The sequence below is a fragment of the Mauremys reevesii genome, unplaced genomic scaffold (assembly GCF_016161935.1).
Source record: "Mauremys reevesii isolate NIE-2019 unplaced genomic scaffold, ASM1616193v1 Contig27, whole genome shotgun sequence".
NCBI lineage: Eukaryota > Metazoa > Chordata > Testudines > Geoemydidae > Mauremys > Mauremys reevesii.
The window spans coordinates 516,467-524,564 of record NW_024100837.1 but is presented as its reverse complement, the minus strand read 5'-3'; positions in this window follow the sequence as shown (position 1 = coordinate 524,564).

Here is an 8,098-nt window from a genome sequence, read left to right as displayed (position 1 = left end):
GAAAGCTGACCTTAGAAGCCAATGTAAAAAAAACACAGACGCAACACATAGCAATGCCCAAGGGTGCTCAATATCCATGCAGTTGAGGTGAGGCAGCCAGCCATTTCCCTCCCTTTTTTGTTCCACAAACTTTCTTTTCCTTTTCTTTTAACCATCCCTTTCCATTTACCTCAAACTCTTTTCCCGCTCTGTTATCCAGGACCCCAATTCAGCACTTCAGCACGTGCTTCACTTTGGGCATGTTCTTCATTCCAAATGACATCAATGGAACTTTAGCGCATGCTTATGCGCTTTGCTGAACCAGGGCCTACAAGCTGCCTTACACTGAAAACTTAGGTTGGCATAGTGACATCTCTCTGAGGTAAATTCACACCCCTGAGAGCCATAGTTACTCTGACCTAACCCTCAGTGCGGACAGCGCTACATTGACGGAAGACTTCTTCCATCGACCCAGCTGCCGCCTCTTGGGGAGGTGAATTAACTACAGTGATGGAGAACTGTGCAGCACGTGTTCTGCTGTGATATTTTAAGTATAGATGTAGCCTAGGATTCTAAGTCCTTCCACCTTCTTTATGGTTTGTCTTTGCTTCTTCAGCTTCTACCCACTCATTCTGCCTCTTTATTCTTTCTCCTGATATTTCTTCTCTTTTATAGGATCCTGACCTATGTAATTCAGGCCCAACCTACTATACCCAAATTTTATTTCCATACCCTAAGAAATTTATGGGTACCTTTCTCCTATAGGTTAGTGGATTATGACACTTACTTTCTAAATATATTAATAAGGATTATCTCACTCCAAAACTGCCAACCTAGGCTCTCTTGATGACCTCCAAGTTGTGGTGTACCCTGCGGTTACCAGCCGGTTATAGATGCTGGATAAACCTGTGATGTGATGTGGATAGTTCCTCCCTTTGGTTTCCCCAAAGTTCAGGGACCATTCTTATCTGTGCCAAAGGTTGCCAGCTTTTATGCTGACATATTCATTACTGATTATACTTTCTGATATATAGCAGATCTTACAGGCCGGTAGGATTCTTGCATTTCAGCAAAACTTATTATTAGGAAACACATTCCTCAACACATGCTAAATTCCAAGGAAAGAACACTGATAAAATATAAGAATAAAATGGATTAATTTCAGAAGAAGAAACACATTAATTGATATTGCTGGCTGGATTAGTAGGATATAATAGCTAACAAAATAATCTTATGGGCTACACTTGGACTTTTTTGACCAATTGGAAGTGAGAGACAAAGTACATCAATTGAACTGCGTTTCCCCTTCCCTAGTTCAGCAATTTTAAAGACACCATAATACAGGCTCAACTTAAACGTATGCCCCAATTTAAAAAAAAACATAGTAAGAGAACCAAAAAAAAGCCACCATGGTTAAACAACAAAGTAAAAGAAGCCGTGAGAGGCAAAAGAGCATCCTTTAAGAAGTGGAAGATAAATCCTAATGAGGAAAATAGAAAAGAGCATAAACTCTGGTAAATGAAGTGTAAAAATATAATTAGAAAGCCCAAAAAAGAATTTGAAGAACAGCTAGCCAAAGACTTCAAAAGTAATAGCAATTTTTTTTTTAAATACATCAGTGGGGCCACTGGACAATCAAGATGCTAAAGGAGCACTCAAAGACGACAAGGCCATTGAGGAGAAACTAAGTTTATTCTTTTCATTGGTCTTCACTGTTGAGGATGTGAGGGAGATTCCGAAACCTGAGCCATTCTTTTTGGGTGACAGATCTGAGGAACTGTCCCAAACTGAGGTGTCATTAGAGGAGGTTTTGGAACAAATTGATAAAATAAAAAGTAATAAATCTCCAGGACCAGATGGTATTCACCCAGAAGTTCTGAAGGAACTCAAATGTGAAATTGCAGGACTACTGACTGTCATTATAGAGGCTAGGACTTTTCAGTTGGAAAAGAGGAGACTAAGGGGGGATATGATAGAATTATATAAAATCATGAGTGATGTGGAGAAAGTAGATAAGGAAAAGTTATTTACTTATTCCCATAATACAAGAACTAGGGGTGAGCAAATGAAATTAGTAGTCGGCAGGTTTGAAACAAATAAAAGGAAGTTCTTTTTCACACAGCGCACAGTCAACTTGTGGAACTCCTTAACTGAGGAGGTTGTGAGGGCTAGGACTATAACAGCATTTAAAAGAAAACTGGATAAATTCATGGAGGTTAAGTCCATTAATGGCTATTAACCACGATGGGTAAGGAATGGTGAACCTGTTAGGTTCACTACCTCTGGGGCACCTGGCATTGGCCACTGTCAGTAGACAGGATACTGGGCTAGATGGACCTTTGGTCTGACCCAGTACGGCCGTTCTTATGTTCTTATGTTCTTCTGTAACCTATCATTTAAATCAGTTTCTGTACCAAATGACTGGAGGATAACTAATGTGACACCAATTTTTTTAAGTCTCTAGAGGTGACCCTGACAACTACAGGCCAGTAAGCCTCACTTGAGTACCGGGCAAATTGGTTGAAACTATCATAAAGAATAAAATTGTCAGACACATAGATTAACATAATTTGTTGGGAAATAATCTATATGGTTTTTGTGAAGGGAAATCATGCCTCATCAATCTACTAGAATTCTTTGAGGAGGTCAACAAGCATGCGGACAAAGGAGATCCAGTGGATATAGTGTATTTAGATTTTCCGAAAGCCTTTGACAAGGTCTCTCACCAAGTCTCTTAAGGAAAATAAACAGTCATGGGATAAGAGGAAAGGTTCTCTCATGAATTGATAACTGGTTAACGATAGGAAACAAAGGGTAGGAACAAATGGCCAGTTTTCAGAATGGAGAGAGGTAAATAGTGGTGTCCCCCAAGGATCTGTACAGGGCCCAGTTCTATTTAACATATTAATAAACAATCTGGAAAAAGAGGTAAACAGTGAGGTGGAAAATTTGCAGATGATACAAAACTACTCAAGATAGTTAAATCCCAGGCAGACCACAAAGAGCTACAAAAGGATCTCACAAAACTGAGTGACTTGGCAACAAAATGGCAGATGAAATTTAATGTTGATAAATGCAAAGTAATGCACACTGCAAAACATAATCTTAATTATACATATACAATGATGGAATCTAAATTAGCTGTTACCACTCAAGAAAGAGATCTTGGAGTCATTGTGGATAGTTCTCTGATATCATCCACTCAATGTGCAGCAGCAGTCAAAAAAGTGAACAGAATATTGGGAATCATCAAGAAAGGGATGGATAATAAAAAAGAAAATATTATATTGCCTCTATATATATCCATGGTATGCCCACACCTTGAATACTGCATGCAGATGTGGTCGCCCCATCTCAAAAAAGATATATTGGAATTGGAAAAGGTTCAGAAAAGGGCAACAAGAATGATTAGGGGTATAAGAATGGCTTCTGTATGAAGAGAGATTAATAAGACTGGGACGCTTCAGCTTGGAAAAGAGGCGACTAAGGGGGGATATGATTGAGGTCTTTAAAATTATGGGTGGTATAGAGAAAGTAAATAAGGAAGTGTTATTTACTCCTTCTCATAATACAAGAACAAGGGCCACCAAATGAAATTAATAGGTAGCAGGTTTAAAACAAACACAAGAAATTATTTTTTCACTCAACGCACTGTCAACCTCTAGAACTCCTTGTCAGAGGGTGTTGTGAAAGCCAATACTATAACGGGGTTCAAAAGGGAGATAGACAGATTCATGGAAGATAGGTCCATCAATGGCTCTTAGCCAGGATGGGCAGGAATGGTGTCCCTAGCCTCTATTTGCCCAGAAGCTGGGATTGGGTGACAGGGCAGGGATCACTTGATGATAACCTGTCTGATCATTCCCTTTGGTGCACCTGCCATTGGCCACTGTCAGGGGACAGGATATTGGGCTTGATGAACATTTGGTCTGACTCAGTATGGCCATTCATATGTAGTACTTCATGAGAACACTGTTTCTGGGCCACCTAGTTAACTCTCTGCTATCTCTTTCAGGGCTCTAAAATTAACATGCAGAATCTGGGAGCTGGCTGCACACTATTATTACAATAAACTGTAGAGATTCTTTAGTGGTAGCCCAGTGCCCTGATGTAGCAGAGGCACAGTTATTTTTATTAGATTGTTACTGGTTTGCAGTAGCACCTATACTATGATAGATGCTTTCCAGGCATACAATAAGTGATGTCATGCTTGAAGGCACTCACAGTCAAAGGAGCATGGAGCTGTGTAAAATACACACTCATTCCAAGTGAGATGTAAACACAGAGTAACTGAGATTAACTACTCAGAATATCTGTGTACAGGTGCTCCAATAAGATTGCTGTGGTGATTACGGTCCTGTAAATGCTTTGATAACTTGGATAGATGGATTGCTTTTGTCAGCTACTCTGAACAAAATATTTGCTGCCTTTGCTCAGGCTTATAAAGAGAAAGATGAAGCCCGATGTGGATATGCAGAAAGCCTGCGAGTCAGAATAAATTTCTACTGATAAATTTGTATCAGGCGATTTTCAAAAAGTTATAAAATAAACTAGTAGGTAAATTCCATACTAAACTATGTATCAGAGGGTAGTCGTGTTAGTCTGCATCCACAAAAACAACAAGGAGTCTGGTGGCACCTTGAAAGACAAACAGATTCATTTGGACATGAGCTTTTGTGGGTAAAAAACCTACTTCTTCAGATGCATGGAGAAGTGGGTTTTTTTTACCCACAAAAGCTTATGCCCAAATAAATCTGTTAGTTTTTAAGGTGCCACCAGACTCCTCATTTATACTGAGTCATAATCATTTCATCCTGAAGTACCAACTAATCACATAGTAACAACATCTAGCAGGGCAAAGAGCAGAAGACCTGAGATTTTTCAGATTAAGTAGTTATTAGTCTATCTATTCCATCCCATTACAGGAATAATACCTGTCATCGCATTTCACCACGTGACTGGTCTTCAGAATAACTTTTACTTGGGAAATTTATAGGGAACAACAAAGAGGTTAATTTGCAGCTCAGCGTACTGGTATCTGGTGCCTTGTAATTTGACAGAACCTTGGGAAAGTGTAATTGTTTTTTCACCCGGTAGTATCTGTACGTCACTAACACTCTTACTCAGATGCTTTCAGTTGGGACTCAGCCAGCATAAGCGTCACAAAGACAGAGTACATACCTTCATTAACCTGAGGTTATCCACTTGCTCAGATGTACTTTCCTTTAAGCCCATTCAAAGTGGAGATGACAAGTAAAGGCTCCAGAGGCAAATAAATGGAATGGTCCCTCAGCAGAAGGTCGCAGTTTGTTGTGTGCACATCGGGAAGTACACTATGTCTTTGGGTATGGCGAAGTGTCAATGGAAAGCGTGCTTTGTGTCAAAGAGGGTGAATTGCAAAGGCTGCCAGAACTATCATTTCCATCTCACCACTCACGTTTGAAACTCTGCACTAAAACTGGCTCTTGTCAAAATGCTGGCGTCTGGTTCAATGAATGAGAGAGTTCAGAGCATTATGGTTATGATGGTAAGGACCTCCGAAGCCAAACCAGGATTGGGATTAGGCCAATTCATTATGAAGCAGACCTATATATTGTAACAAATCTGTAGCCACTTATGGTTGCCCCTCTGCTAAATACCATGGTCATTGGGAGAGTTATGATGGTACTGAAGATTTCTGGGGCTCGAGATCACGGCAATTCATACACACTCTTGTGAGTGACTCAGTCCTGCCTGTTCGCTCATCCATCATCCCCACTGTTTTCACAAGTGCAGCACTAGACAAAAACTGCAGGTATTGTAACCTGTGTAATCTCAGCCTCGTGATTTTAGACGTTCTTTCAAAACACCACCTGTCTTCTCCATTTCTACGGTCCTGTGGCTAAAATAGGGAACTGGGAATCAGGACTCCCTGTGGGTTCTATATTCCTGTTTTACTAGCAAAGAGTGAAGCTGAATGCAGATTAAGTGGAACAAGCAGAATTTTATTAAACCCTGGGCCCTGCTCTCTCCATGTGGCTGAGTTGCTTCCAGCATAAATCCACCCATTTCCCCTCTCACTCCAAATATCATGATACAATTCCCATTTCTCTCATTGGATGGTGATGTACCCCTAGGTAAGTCATGTCAGGCCTTCTGTAAATCAGTCCACTCAGTTGTACCATGGAGAAACCATGCCAGGTTCTCAGATAGCGTAATTCAGCAAAGTTCCAGTGACTCCAATGGAGCTACACCATTTTACGCCATCTGATAATCTGGCCCACAAATACTTACCTAATTCACCTGCATATTGTAACAATAAATCAATGAGCCTAATGACCTACAAGCCTGATCAAAGGGCACTGAAATTAGGGGAAAGACTCCATTGGACTTTAATATGATTTGCGTTAGGCCCTATATTGTCACACATAAAAGACAAAAGAAAGAAAAACAAAACTTAAGTCTCCATGAGAAAGCACGAGTCTGTGCGTGTCTCTTCTGAATTTAAGCGGGTGGCATCTCAACACAAAATGGCAGCTACCATGCCAGAAGAGGAGGAAGATTTCCCACTATTTAAAGGTACAGCACACTAATAGCAGGTCCGAGTTATAGGCTCCACATGTAAAATGCAAAATTGTCGTCTTCTTCTCCCTCTCCTCTAATCTTTCTATGAGACCATTAAATGACTGTGAGATTGTCTGATTAAAATATAATTATGCAAACCATTGTTGCTACCACTGCTATATAATTCCAGCAAATCTTATACAAAATGTAACTCATGGCCAGAAAGGGTTAAGCAGCTTGCAGCCTGAATGACCCAAAGCCTACCTTTAAAGTCATGTTAGAAAAGTATGCAAATGGTAATTAGGGCCATTCATGGTAGATAGGCTAGAACTTTGAAATGCAAACTTATATTGTTTGAAGTTAGAAGTGATACTAATTGTGTGTATCTTAGAAGCTAGCCATGTGAACAGTTCCTGTCTGTCACTCTAACTATTAATTCAAAGATCAAAAGGGAATATTAACATTTAGATTAATCTTGGGTGAAAAAACGTCATTTGTCTATATGTCTCTTTGAAGTTTGTGATAGACTGCCTAGTGAGTAAATTGCCCTATGTTACTTTGTGTAACTAATTACTGGTGGTGTTTAGAAAGCAGAAGGTTACATCAAAAGCCTATTGTTTACCCAGGACTGCATGGTCAAGTGGCTGCTAGAAAACTGTATAAAAGACTGTTGGGTCCTGATTCTGTCATCTCATATCTGCTTAAGCTTCATCAGGGAAAGTTTGAGTCGCCAGATTGAGATCCCAGTTATGCTGGTACTCCCTGAAGGTGATATTGGACTTTGGACTTAACCTGTGGATTATATTCTAAAGGAACTTTCTGCAACTACAAAGCTCACCATCTCTACTATGTATCTGAACCTCAAGAATTGAACTCATGTCTGTATGTATATTGATTTTGAAACCATACGCTCTCTCTTTTGTTTTTTTAATAAATTTTAGTCGAGTTAATAAGAATTGGCTGTAGCTTCCATTTGGATAAGATCTGGAATATGTATTAACCTGGGAGGTAATGTGTCCGATCCTTTGGGATTGGTAGCACCTTTTCTTCTATATGATGAAATAAGGTTTTCACAAATCTTCATCATATTTGACTTGGGTACCTGGATGGAGGCCTGAAGCTGGGTTACTTTAAGGGAACTGTGTTGTTGGCTTCTGGGCAACCAGTGAGGTAATAAAGAAGCTTTTTTATGCTGGCTTGGTAAATCTAAGTATTGAAAATATCCACCAGTTTGGGGGATTATCTGCCCCATTCTTTGCAGCTCACCCTAATTAAGTGACCTCAGCTGGCCTCCACTGGGACCCCGGTCACGATTACATAAAAGTTGAAAGCCAACAGGAGGAAGAAAAGGAGACAGAGAAGTTAAGTTCAGTGTGATCAGACTGTGCGCATTGCACACTGCTTTCTGATAATGATGTGTGCATTACACACAATAAACTGCTGCTATAAAGCTCTAAAAAGGCTTGTGTGTTATTTGCCTTCCATAACAATGTTTTTCAGACATAGATGCTTTGCTTTCAGCACCTGTGATAAGAACAGTTTGAGGGCAGCTTGAATAATACCAGTGGATAACAGA